Raw genomic sequence first — 14099 nt, 5'->3', positions numbered from 1 at the left:
ACAAGAAGAGTGAAACAGAAGAATAACGCTATCCTATTGTCACTATAGTCAATGGACTAATTCCTACCTAAGTTATGATCGAGCACGGCATGTTAAGCTCTAATTCTGCCCTTCAGGTTCCCCTGGGAAGCTATCAACCACCATACCTGAGCAAAGGCCTGCGGTCTGCATTAGCATCTGTAGCGAAGCATTCAGCAATCAGCATACAGTCATGGTTCCCTGGCTGGAATCTTCCTCTAACGTGTAAGGGGCAAGGAAGTTTTTTTTATAATAACACAGCTAATATTCTGAGAAAATGTCCCTACGTAAGGATGTGTATTTTTTATGAATGTTGGAGACTAAACTTCTACCACGTTCACCGGCAATGTATCGTGCTGTAGCCTTGGAAGAAGCACAGAGTGATCAAGAGTGTCTTGTTTGAGAACAGAGTGCTTGCCTAGGCAAAAACAGTTAGATAGACGAAAATAAAACAAGTCCGTAAAAATGGTTATTGTAACAATAATCAGATGAAGCTGAATAAAATATATCTAGGTTAAAGTGCACAGCGGCCTAGTGTGTTAAAATAACGTGCATGGAGCTATAACTTAAATGGCTACACAACACCCTCCCCTTGTAGGTTAAAAGTGGTTCAAAGCCAAAAACATATATATTTATTGCTAAAAGGCTCAACCTAAGATATATATACATATAAAATCAATGTCAATGATGACAAGTCGGAAGGACACATGAGCATATAACGGGACATTTAAACATGAGCATGTGGCATAAGACGACTTCCAAAAGGCAAGTCAATTTTGAAAAGTTCCAACTGATTCTTGGGCCATAAAAAGCAGGAAATCTTCCACTTAGGCCGATGTTAAAATCGGAAAGTCATCGCCAAGAAGGATCAATGAGCAGTTGTGTTCCGTAGCCCCAACCTCAGCCAAGGCAACATTCCGTGGTGTGCCCAGTGATGAGTCGTGAGCTACATTCTCCAAGAATGGTAACTCATAAGTAGCTTCTTGTAGTAAATGCGACCTCAATGCTCATGTCCAGTAATGAACCCTCAGCGAGAACATCAACAAATCAGCGTCCAATGGAGGTAAGCTCTGCGTTGAAAGACAGACGTCCAGTGCGTGTTCGAAAGAGCACCAAAGGCACCGAAACACGGGCTGCACACAATGCAAGACCGGTCTGAATGACAAACACCAGCCACACTCCAGTTGTTCCAGGAGGGTTGCTCCAAAATACTGCATCATGCGTTCACGACACAGCTGCGCTGATGGGAGCGCTTTCATTCCTCCTTGTTGTGGCGGGACAGCCAATGCGCATAAAAAATAGCAACAGCAAGATGTCAGCTAATAAAGCCAAAGTTATCGGAAATCCCCTGAAAATACTAGATAAGATTGAGTGTATTGCTGATGGTATCAAACCGAATACAGAGGAGAAGGTGTGAATGAAACCAGAACCAACAGATTTGAAAAAATGTGCGATTCCAGTTGTACTGGACGTATTACATATTTGTCCCACAAGCTCACCAAACTGTCTTGGAAAGTTTGTATTTAAAAGGGACTGTATTTCTGCCGACGACCTTGCCACCTGAAGTGCGTAGGTCTCGCACGCAGATGTAAGGGCCACATGCTTTTGAAACAATAAAGCCTTGAGCCTGCTCAACTTGTCAAAATTCACATTTGAAGTAGCAATGTGAGGCCAAATGTCAGCTACCTCTTTAACTTTACTGGGGGCAAAAAGTATGTTCCCGCAGCATGTAATGACCTTAGAGACCGAAACAACATAAACTATTCCGGCTCGCATACCACAATAGTCTTCCCCATTGAGAAGGACGTAGCTGCTGTTTGAAAGCACCTGGAACGTAGGTCTAATCAAGGGGACTGGAACTCCCTTCAGATAACAAGCTAAATTTGCAGCAGAGGCATTACATGCCCCTGCAAGGACAGCTGTTTACAAACCATGGAATGGCTGACTAAAGTCTCGCATTGGGACTTCTGGGATTTCTCACTGGGGTCAGTACCCATGACAGGTTGTGGTCCCAGAGTCACCTGCAAATGTCGAGGGACAACTGTTAGACACACACTAACAATTAGGGACAACCCCAGACCCAGACAACTATTCACACAGTATAGGGTCCTTGTCCTCACCTAATAGCCATACATGGTGCCTCTGGAGTTGCCCCATCACATAAGGGTTGCTGCTATTCCGCAGAATGTAAGCGTCATGCACTGAGCCAGGAAACTTGGCATTGACATGGGAGATGTACTGGTCAGCCAAACACACAATCTGCACATTCATAGAATGGCAGCTCTTCCGGTTTCTGTACACCTGTTCACTCCTGTGGGGGGTACCAAGGCCACATGTGTACCATCAATGGCACCTATGATGTTGGGGATATGTCTCAGGGCATAGAAGTCACCTTTCACTGTAGGCAAATCATCCACCTGAGGGAACACGATGTAGCTGCGCATGTGTTTCAGCAGGGCAGACAACACTCTGGACACCACGTTGGAGAACATAGGCCTGATGCAATGGCCACTGTTGTTTGAAAACACCCACTTGCCAGGAAATGGAGCACTGACAGGACCTGCACTAGAGGGGGGATTCCTGTGGGATGGCGGATAGCTGACATCAGGTCTGGCTCCAACTGGGCACACAGTTCCTGGATTGTGGCACGATCTAGTCTGTAGGTGACTATTACATGTTGCTCTTCCATTGTCGACAGGTCCACCAGCGGTCCGTCCACCGGAGGATGCCGCCATCTCCTCACCTGCCCCAGCAGACGTGCCCTATGGATGAGAACAGCGAGCACAGAGTCAGCCAACACTGAGGTAGGAAAAAACAATTGTATTGCACACATTTGTCAATACGCTATGTGCCTGTCTCTGTGTATATGCAGGGCATATATATGTGTGACGCATTAAAAAATAATGCCATTTGGCCACCTGAACTGGCAGCTGCCTGACCTGTAATGTGGGACAAGGGGATATGAGGTAACTGCGCTGGCGTTCTACACCGTTGCGGCAGGCGGTCGAAGACCGCGGCGCAATCCTGCATTGGTTAACATTGGGCCCTATGGGTCCCAGGAGCCAATGACGGTCACAGTACGCACCGCCGCGGACGTGACCGCCATTTTCTCTCTGTTCACCCACTTGATACCTTGTCTTCAACAGGAGAGGACATACACTGCAATTGCTGCTGTGACCTCAGTGTGGAAGCGACGATGGCTCATGTGTCTGGGGAAAGGGCACCTGCCTTTACATCGGAGGAGTTGGATAAACTAGTTGATGGGGTCCTCCCCCAGTACACGATACTCTACGGTCCTCCAGACAAACAGGTGAGTACACTGTGAGCATGCTGTATGGGCAATGCTTGTTTGGAGTGGTGTGGATGGAAGATACGGGGGGAGATGAGGCCTGCATGATCGGGCGGTGAGTGTATGTGCGTCAGGGCAAAGGTGGGCATCACAGCTGCCACAAGGGTGTGAGTACACTCTCATTCAGCTGACTGCATGCATTGCACCTACCACCAAGGGCTCAGCCAAGACACGTGTGGGGAGTGGCAAGACAGCTGCGCCAGCATCCAAGCTGGGGAAGGGCCTGAAGCAGAAAGGCAAGTCAACGTCACCGCCAACCTGCACGCCGGACAAGACCGCCACCAGCACCGCCACATGCACTGCCGCCAAGGACACCTCTGCCAGCAGCCCAGATACAGAGCTCTTCAGCAGCACCGCTGTCAGTAAGCCCGCCACCAGCACCACCGCTACTGACACTGCCACCAGCACCGCAGTCAGTGAGCCCGCCACCAGCACCGCCGCTACTGACACCGCCGCCAGCACCGCGGTCAGTGAGCCCAGCACCACCATTACTGACACTGCCGCCAGCACGGCGGTCAGTGAGCGAGTCACCAGCACGGCAGTCAGTGAGCCATCCACCAGGATGGCAGTCAGTGAGCCAGCAGCCAGCATGGCAGTCAGTGAGGCTGCCACCAGCACCGCCACCACAATGACCGCCGCAAGCACCGCCGCTAATGACACCCACAGCGGCCCCGCGACAACCTGAGCCAGTGGCACCACTGCAGACATGGCTGCCATCCCCAGTGGTCATCCGTACGTGGCTGGTGGTCAGTTCCAGGGGCCTGGGCAGCTTCCATGTTGCCCCCCGTCAGTGGAGTATCACATCCACTACCTCAGTCCTTGGCACTCTGGGCAGAAAGCCCCCCCCAGAACCAGTGGAGAAATGCATCCCCTACCTCAGTCCTTGGCAGGATGAAGCACTCTGGGTACAAAGCCCCCTCCAGAACCAGTGGAGAGATACATCCACTAGCTCTGTCCTTGGCAGGATGAAGCACTCTGGGCAGAAAGCCCCCTCCAGAACCAGTGGAGAAAGGCATCCACTACCTCAGTCCTTGGTAGGATGAAGCACTCTGGGCACAAAGCCCCCTCCAGAACCAGTGGAGACTGTTATCCACTTGAGAGACTGTGGCTTTGCACTCCCCAGAATAAAGCAGTGAGCAACCCACCCACTGGAGAGACTTGAGAGAGTGTGGCTTTGCACTCCCCAGCATAAAGCAGTGGGCAAACCACCCACTGGAGAGGCTTGAGAGACTGTGGCTTTGCACTCCCCAGGATAAAGCAGTGGGCAAACCACCCACTGGAGAGGCTTGAGATACTGTGGCTTTGCACTCCCCAGGATAAAGCAGTGGGCAACCCACCCACTGGAGAGACTTGAGAGACTGTGGCTTTGCACTCCACAGGATAAAGCAGTGGGCAACCCACCCACTGGAGAGACTTGAGAGACTGTGGCTTTGCACTCCCCAGGATGCAGCAGTGGGCAACCCACCCACTGGAGAGACTTGAGAGACTGTGGCTTTGCACTGCCCAGGATGCAGCATTGGGCAACCCACCCACTGGAGAGACTTGAGAGACTGTGGCTTTGCACTCCACAGGATAAAGCAGTGGGCAACCCACCCACTGGAGAGACTTGAGAGACTGTGGCTTTGCACTCCCCAGGATGAAGCAGTGGGCAACCCACCCACTGGAGAGACTTGAGAGACTGTGGCTTTGCACTCCCCAGGATACATGAATGGGCATGGAGCCCCCTCGTGGAGCTGGCGTCGTGCACTCCTCCGGCTGAGGAGCCCCCCCTTCCCTTCCCCCTGAGGTGCCTATTTTATTTTGATCTGATGCCCCTGCAGTTTTCTCTCCGTTTTGATCGGGTATCTTGTGTGGGCCTCGCCAATGCATTTTGGGCCCAGTGGTCCACGGAATATATAGGTGCAGTACCTGGACTTGAATTCTTGGTGTACATATTTGTTTATAGTGTATATACATTTTTGACTAATGGATGTTTATTGATTACACTGGTTGCAATAATTTCCCTTTGTCCTTGCATTCTTCCAGGGGTGATTGGGGGGTGTAAATGTAACGTTTCAGCATGTATTGGTGTGTGTGTTGTTGTGGGTGAGGGTGGGGGTGTTGCGTGTTGCGTGTGTGTGTGTAGCTCTCTTTTCCCTCCCCCCTCCCCTGTGTTGTAGGTGCAGTACTCACCGTGGTCATCGCTGCCGTCGGTCGTGCTCCTGATAGAGGAGCAGGAAGACAATCGCAGGGAGTATTTGGAGTTCAGGCTCCATGGCGTCCTGGTTCCTCGTGGGGTGTGTAGAGGTGAGTGTTTTCCCTTCCAAGTCCTGTTTTCGCTGTGTTTTTGTTCGCATTGAATCCACCCCGGAAAAGGTGGCGGATTGGTGTGTCATAATAGTATGGGCATTACCGCCTGTCTGTTGGCGGTAACCGCCATGCTGTTTGTTTGTACCACCGTGGCGGTCGGAGTGTTAAAGTGGCTGTCTATGTTGGTGGTTTCCGCCATGGTCATAATTCCATTTTTTTTACCGCCGGCCTGTTGGCTGCTTTACCACCGACCGCCAGGGTGGTAATGAGGGCCTATATGTCGTAACTATATCCGCATGTTCGGATGATATATAGCGAGGGTCCGTCCTACTAGTTCTAAAACCCCCCAAGGAGTTGATAAAACGTTGATGACACCCATTGGTATCTATTGGCCACAATAACCACCCACCAGGACGTGTCAGTGAAACATTAAGGGGGTGATTCTAACCCTGGCGGTCGGTGTTAAAGCGGCGGCCAACCCGCCAACAGGCTGGCGGTAAAAAATATGGGATTCTGACCCTGGCGGGAACCGCCAACACAGACAGCCACTTTAACACTCCGACCGCCACGGCGGTACAAACAAACAGCGCGGCGGTCACCGCCAACAGCCAGGCGGCAGCCAATGTACCGCCCACACTATTCCAACTCACCAATCTGCCACCTTTTCCGGGGCGGGAGCACCGCCGATAAAAACACGGCGGAAACAGACTACGGACGGGAAAACGCTCACCACTACGCACTCCAGGAGGAAGGAGGACAGCATGGAACCCGAATTAAACATCCTACCTGCTCTCGTCTACCTTCTCATCTACCACGAGTACGAAGTCCGGCGCAGACGACAACGGTGAGTACTGCACCTACGACACACGGGAGGGGGAGGACGAAAGGTTACGGGCACACACATATGCGACCCCCCCCCAACTATGTACACACCAATGCAGAGCAACAAGTCACAGTGACACCACCCAAACACCCCTGAAAAATGCTAGGACATAATCAAATTTGGAATAAATATTTATGTACCAAAAAGCTCCAGAAAATTATCGTACAACCATGAAAGATATTCACAACAAAACTAATGACATACACATCAGTGTATAACTGAAGTACCAAGTCATGCACATTCTACGAATTCATCATGTCCGTGGGCCAAAGTCTTGAGAAATAAGGGCAAAGCCCACACAGGAGACCTGAGTCCTTTGGAGAGAACACTGCAGGGGCATCAGATGTAAAAACTACAGGCACCTCAGGGGGAAGGGAAGGGGGGGGGCACCACAGCCACATGAGTCCACGATGCCAGATCCAAGAGGAGCCACCATGCCCACTGTACCAACCTGGGGAGTGCAAAGCCACAGTCTCTCAATGTCTCTACAGTGGGTGGGCTGCCCACTGTACCATCCTGGGGAGTGCAAAGCCACAGTCTCTCAATGTCTCTACAGTGGGTGGGCTGCCCACTGTACCATCCTGGGGAGTCCAAAGCCACAGTCTCTCAATGTCTCTACAGTGGGTGGGCTGCCCACTGGACCATCCTGGGGAGTGCAAAGCCACAGTCCATCAGGTGGATGACAGTCTCCACTGGTCAAGGAGGAGGCATGGTGGGCACAGTGAACCATAAACAGTGATTGAGACAGCGGTGCCCAGCGGAGCGGTGCTTGAGACGGCGGTGCCCAGCGGAGCGGTGCATGACAGGAAGGGCCCAGCGGAGCGGTGCTTGAGATGAAGGGCCCAGCGGAGCGGTGCTTGAGACGGCGGTGCCCAGCGGAGCGGTGCATGACAGGAAGGGCCCAGCGGAGCGGTGCTTGAGATGAAGGGCCCAGCGGAGCGGTGCTTGAGAAGAAGGGCCCAGCGGAGCGGTGCTTGAGACGGCGGTGCCCAGCGGAGCGGTGCATGACAGGAAGGGCCCAGCGGAGCGGTGCTTGAGATGAAGGGCCCAGCAGAGCGGTGCTTGAGGTGAAGGGCCCAGCGAAGCGGTGCTTGAGATGAAGGGCCCAGCGGAGCGGTGCTTGAGACGGCGGTGCCCAGCGGAGCGGTGCTTGAGAAGAAGGGCCCAGCGGAGAGGTGGAGAGACAGCGGTGCCCAGCGGAGCGGTGCTTGAGAAGAAGGGCCCAGCGGAGCGGTGCTTGAGACGGCGGTGCCCAGCGGAGCGGTGCTTGAGACGGCGGTGCCCAGCGGAGCGGTGCTTGAGACGGCGGTGCCCAGCGGAGCGGTGCTTGAGATGAAGGGCCCAGCGGAGCGGTGCTTGAGAAGAAGGGCCCAGCGGAGCGGTGCTTGAGACGGCGGTGCCCAGCGGAGCGGTGCATGACAGGAAGGGCCCAGCGGAGCGGTGCTTGAGATGGCGGTGCCCAGCGGAGCAGTGCATGACAGGAAGGGCCCAGCGGAGCGGTGCTTGAGATGAAGGGCCCAGCGGAGCGGTGCTTGAGAAGAAGGGCCCAGCGGAGCGGTGCTTGAGACGGCGGTGCCCAGCGGAGCGGTGCATGACAGGAAGGGCCCAGCGGAGCGGTGCTTGAGATGAAGGGCCCAGCGGAGCGGTGCTTGAGAAGAAGGGCCCAGCGGAGCGGTGCTTGAGACGGCGGTGCCCAGCGGAGCGGTGCATGACAGGAAGGGCCCAGCGGAGCGGTGCTTGAGATGAAGGGCCCAGCGGAGCGGTGCTTGAGATGAAGGGCCCAGCGGAGCGGTGCTTGAGACGGCGGTGCCCAGCGGAGCGGTGCTTGAGAAGAAGGGCCCAGCGGAGAGGTGGAGAGACAGCAGTGCCCAGCGGAGCGGTGCTTTAGATGAAGGGCCCAGCGGAGCGGTGCTTGAGACGGCGGGGCCCTGTTCAGCGGTGCTCTTCTGCCCCGCGGGCCCTGTTCAACGGTGCTCTTCTGCCCCGCGGGCCCTGTTCAGCGGTGCTCTTCTGCACCGCGGGCCCTGTTCAGCGGTGCCTATCTCCACGGCGGGGCCCTGTTCAGCGGTGCTCTTCTGCCCCGCGGGCCCTGTTCAGCGGTGCTCTTCTGCACCGCGGGCCCTGTTCAGCGGTGCCTATCTCCACGGCGGGGCCCTGTTCAGCGGTGCTCTTCTGCACCGCGGGCCCTGTTCAGCGGTGCTCTTCTGCCCCGCGGGCCCTGTTCAGCGGTGCTCTTCTGCCCCGCGGGCCCTGTTCAGCGGTGCCTATCTCCATGGCGGGGCCCTGTTCAGCGGTGCTCTTCTGCCCCGCGGGCCCTGTTCAGCGGTGCTCTTCTGCCCCGCGGGCCCTGTTCAGCAGTGCTCTTCTGCACCGCGGGCCCTATTCAGCGGTGCCTATCTCCACGGCGGGGCCCTGTTCAGCGGTGCTCTTCTGCCCCGCGGGCCCGGTTCAGCGGTGCTCATCCAGCAGGTCAAGGGAGCCAGACCTGGCCTGGACTCCCGGCTCAGTCGCCCTCAGACCGTGACGTTTCTGGACCCTTAGGGGACGGACTCCTGGCCTCCTTAGTGTCCTCCTTCCCAGCTGGGATGTGGCATGTGGGGTCCACCTTCTCCGCGCTCCTGCTGCCCTTCCGCTCCTTTGATGGGGCTCTCGGGCCCTTGCCTCCCCTAGATGGTGTGGGTGGTGAAGTGGCCGCACATTGCTCCTTGGGGGCAGCCCTGTCGGTCCTCGCACAGCGGCCCTTGTTTTTGCGGGTCCTCTTGCCGGGGGGGGCTGGACGTGTCCTTGCTGCTGATGGATGTGTCACTGCTGGCAAAGGGTGGGCTCCAGAGCCCATGCACAACAGTTCACCCGAAGCTGGGCTGGTGGTGGCTGCGGTGCTCTTGGGACTCTTTGAAGATGGATGGGGGAGCTCATCGGGGGGAAAGAGGTCAAGGTTAGCCAGGAAAAGTTTCTTAGGGCCAAGGTAAAAGGTAGGAGAAGTGGAGATGGAAGTGGAGGTAGAGGAGGTGGTTGTAGGAGAGTCAGGTGTGCTGTTATTGGGTGAAGGTGCTGGTGCTGTAGGCTGTCGTGAGGTGGATGGCTGTTGGGTGGGTGGCTGCCTGCGTTTGTGTGTCTTGGAAGAGGGGGTGACAGACACAGTGGGAGAGGACACAGGGGACGTGTAAATGGCAGTGGGGGTGGTGACTGCACGAGTGTGGACTGTACTGGAGGGTGAGGTGGCGATGGAAGCACTGGCTGATGTTGGGGTGCATGCAGGTGTGAGTGTAGACGTCACAGGGAGGGAGGAGGGAGACGAGGAGGAGGGGGACACAGGGGTGGCAGTGGCTGTTGGCATGTCTGCATCTGGGTGTTGCTTGGGTGAGTGTTTGTGGGATCTGTGGTGCTTGTGTTTGGATGAGCTGCTCTTGGGTGTTGAGGTGTGTGCAGGCTGGTCTGATGGTGTGGATGGGATAGGCTGAGGGACAGGAGACAGAGAAAGGCTGGAGGCAGTAAGAAGAGGGAGGCTGGAAACAGGGACAATGGCTGCCGTCAGTGCTGAGGCCAGAGCAGTGAACGCTCTTTGATGGGCAGCCTGACCCGAATGAATGCCCTCCAGGTACGCATTGCTCTGTTGCACCTCCCTTTGCACACCCTGGATGGCATTCAAAAGGGTCATCTGCCCAACAATGAGCGTCCTTACCAGGTCAATGAGCTCCGCACTGAGGGCAGCAGGGGCAACAGGGGCAGGGGCTGAGGTGCCTGGGGCGAAGGAGACGCGCGCCTTCCTGGGCGAACCGGCACGGAGCGAAGACTGAGGGGCTGCTGGGAGGGCGGGGCTGGTGCGCTGGGTGGCGGCTGTACCTGTAGAGGCGGGGGGCACGGATGTTGCCGCCACCGCTAGGGAACTCCCGTCCGAGGACGTGTCGCTTTCGCTGCTCTCACCAGCGGTCCCCGTCGTGGTGCTCCCCTCGCCCTCCGGATCACTGGTGCCCTCGGTGTCTGTTCCTGGGCCCACCGGGGCCTTGTGTCCTGCAGCTCCCTCGTGCTCCGATGCCAAATCTCCTCCGCCTGATGATGCTAATGCACACATGCACAAGAAGATGAAGAGAAAGGGTGGGGGGAGAAAAAAGAAGACCAGGTTGAGTGCATGCAATGTCAACACCGTTGGCGGAGAGGACAGACACAGGAGCCTAATGCACTAAGCCGCGCATTCGGGGTACACTACTCAGTACTACTGACTAGGACAACAGGCCAAGAGACGTCAAACGCGCACATGGGAGATGCTGGACCTTCAATGGCTGTACTTGTCACCCTACCGAGGTGGGGGCCGGGGGCACAGGGCCATGCCTAAGGGAGAGGACTACACTACAGAAAGCGCCCTGGCCTAATGTCACCCACAGCCCTCCTCCCCCACCCAGACGCCTCCACTGTGCAGAAAGATAGGAGAATGTGCTGATACTCACCCCCTTGTGTCTGCTGTGATGTCTTAAAGCGCCCATCCAATTCTGGGTAAGCCACCGCCAGGATCCGGGACATCAGGGGGGTCATGGTGCGACTGGCACCCCTCCTAGGTTGGGAGGCCATCCCCAGCAGTGTTTCTGCGGTCTTCCTTGTTCCGCGGCGGATGTCCTCCCACCTCTTGCGGCAGTGGGTGCCCCGTCTGTTGTGGACCCCCAAGTTCCGGACTTCCTTGGCGATGGCACGCCAAATCTCGATCTTCTGATGGGCGCTGACCTATTTGACATGTACAGGGTGGAAAGGAGGAATTCATCAATGACCTGCATGTTAGATGTGATTGCCCCCCCCACCAACTTTGCCATATGGCACATGCTCTCATGTGTCGGGCGTTGCACTCCTCATTCGCCCCCCACCCCACCAACTTACATCCACCCCAATCCACACAGGCATAGCCCATTCCATGTGCACCCGGTGTACTCACTTGTTGGTCTGGAGGACCGTAGAGTACTGCATACTGGGGGAGGACCCCATCCACGAGCTTCTCCAACTCTTCAGACGTGAAGGCAGGGGCCCTTTCCCCAGTCGCAGCAGCCATTGTATCTTCCAGACCGAGTTCACAGCAGCACTTGCAGTATAGGTCCTCTCCTGTGGATGATCAGGTCTCAAGTGATTAAGCAGATAGAAAATGGCGGTCACGCCCGCGGCGGTGCGTACCGCGGCGGTGCGTACCGCGACCGCCGGCGCACTTCGTCATTGGCTCCTGAAACCCATAGGCTTCAATGTTAACCAATGCGACTTTGCGCCGCGGTCTTCGACCGCCTACCGCCACGGTGTGCCCCGCCAGCGCATTGACCTCACATCCCATTGTCCCACTTCACAGGTCAGGCAGCCGCCATTTCAAGGGCCTACATGGCTTAATTTTGAATGCGACACACAGGCCTAGGCCTTGCATTGCCACACATACACGCCTTTCAACCCATTGCCATTCTTTAACTGTGCAAGCTGTCTGTACGTACCTGTGGTTTGGCTGACTCTGTGCTCCATGTTGTCCTTCCTAGGCACCGTCCGCTGGGACTTGCGATGAGAAGGAGGAATCCTCGCGTGTACCGACCGCTGGTGGACCTGTCGACAATGGAAGAACGCCACATCATACTACGATACCGACTTGACCGAGCCACTATCCATGAACTGTGTGCCCAGCTGGAGCCAGCCCTGATGTCCCCCATCCGCCAACCCACAGGGATTCCCCCTCTGGTGCAGGTTTTGTCAGTCCTCCATTTTTTGGCAAGTGGGTCATTCCAGACCACAGTGGCCATGTCATCTGGAATGTCTCAGCCTATGTTTTCAAAGATTTTGAGTAGAGTGTTGTCTGCCCTGATGAAAATCATGCGGAGCTACATCATTTTCCCAGAGGAGGGTGACTTGCCTAGAGTGAAGGGTGATTTCTATGCCCTTGGACATATCCCCAACATCATTGGTGCCATTGATGGGACCCATGTGGCTTTGGTACCCCCAAAAGACGATGAGCAGGTGTACCGAAACAGAAAAAGTTATCATTCAATGAATGTCCAGGTGGTCTGTTTGGCTGACCAGTACATCTCCCATGTAAATGCCAAGTTCCCAGGGTCAGTGCATGACGCGTATGTGATGCGAAATAGCAGCATCCCCTATGTGATGGAGCAGCTACAGAGACAACGTGTGTGGCTAATAGGTGACTCTGGTTACCCCAACCTGCCTTGGCTACTGACCCCAGTAAGGAATCCCCGGACCAGGGCAGAGGAACGGTACAATGAGGCCCATGGGCGAACTAGGAGGATCATCGAAAGGACCTTTGGCCTCCTGAAGGCCAGGTTTAGGTGCCTGCATATGACTGGGGGATCCCTGATGTACTCACCAAAGAAGGTGTGCCACATCATCGTGGCCTGCTGTATGCTTCACAATCTGGCATTGCGACGTCAGGTCCCTTTCCTGCAGGAGGATGGTGCAGATGGTGGTGTTGAAGTAGCTGTGGAGCCTGCGGAGAGTGAAGAGGAGGAAGACTCAGAGGACGACACAGACAACAGGGACAGAGTAATAGCACAGTATTTCCAGTAGCACACAGGTAATGATCACCCATGCCATTTTACATTTCCTGAAAGCCTCCTGCATCTCAACTTTGTCGGTTTCCCCCCAGACCTATGGACATGATGTTTGAATTTCCCTTCCCTTTTCTGTGCTGTATGAGCCACTGCGTGACCTCGGCTTGGTTGGCCCATGGACTAATGCTAAGTTACCTCGGTATGTGTAATTCACAATGTTCACAATACGTAATTGATATGTAATGTTTCATACATTTGTAAATAAGACAGGCTGAGTCCTGATTGATTTCAGTGCAATGTGTGATTTATTATTAGTGCATAGATATTGGTACATGATGGTGAAACAGTGATGGGTGGGGGTGGAGTGATGTCCATGGCGGAGTCCAGTTCTCAGTCTCACAGGTGCATTGTCCATACGCCTGTGGCAGGATGGAGCAGGGGCAGTTCAAGGTTTGACAGGGTGGCCATGTGGGACAGTGGGAGGACTTCAGGGGGTATGTGATGCTGGCGGGGGACTTGACATCCTACTCTGTCGTTTTTTTTTTATCTCAGGCTCCTTTTGCGGGGCGGTTGTTGTTCAGCAGGAGGTGGGGTTCTGGGGGGCTGTCGTTGTGGTGGGGCCTCCTGTCCACTAGCGCCGGCGGAGGTGGTAGGCTGTTCCTGTTCCTGGCTAGTGACAGGGGCCCTGTGTGATGCCACATGGTCCCGAAACGTGTCCTCTATGCGGTTCAGGGCCTGGACTATGCTCCCCATAGCGGTTGAGATGTTGGTTAGTTGGTCGCTGAATCCCATGTAGCGTTGCTCCTGCTGTGCCTGGATCTCCTGGAACCTGGCCAGTACCGTCGCCATCGTCTCTTGTGAGTGGTGGTAGGCAGCCATGATGGTGGTGAGGGCCTCTTGGAGAGTGGGTTCCCTGGGCCTCTCCTCCCCCCCCTGTCGCACAGCAGCCCTCCGAGTTGCCCTGTTTCCCTGGGCCTCTGTCCCCTGGACGGTGTGCCCACTCCCACTGCCCCCAGGTCCATGTTGTTGTTGGGTTGGTGGG

At 55.4% G+C, this 14099-nt stretch overlaps 1 protein-coding gene across 2 annotated transcripts in view; it reads right to left on the bottom strand.

Annotated features, from left to right (window-relative positions):
• GLDN (gliomedin) overlaps window positions 1–14099 on the bottom strand; it is a 434453-nt gene that overhangs the window by 359999 nt on the left and 60355 nt on the right. The gene's annotated exons all lie outside the window — the stretch shown is intronic.

The sequence above is a fragment of the Pleurodeles waltl genome, chromosome 3_1, assembly GCF_031143425.1.
Source record: "Pleurodeles waltl isolate 20211129_DDA chromosome 3_1, aPleWal1.hap1.20221129, whole genome shotgun sequence".
In the NCBI taxonomy this organism is placed as follows: domain Eukaryota; kingdom Metazoa; phylum Chordata; class Amphibia; order Caudata; family Salamandridae; genus Pleurodeles; species Pleurodeles waltl.
This window is presented reverse-complemented; position numbering and strand designations above follow the sequence as displayed.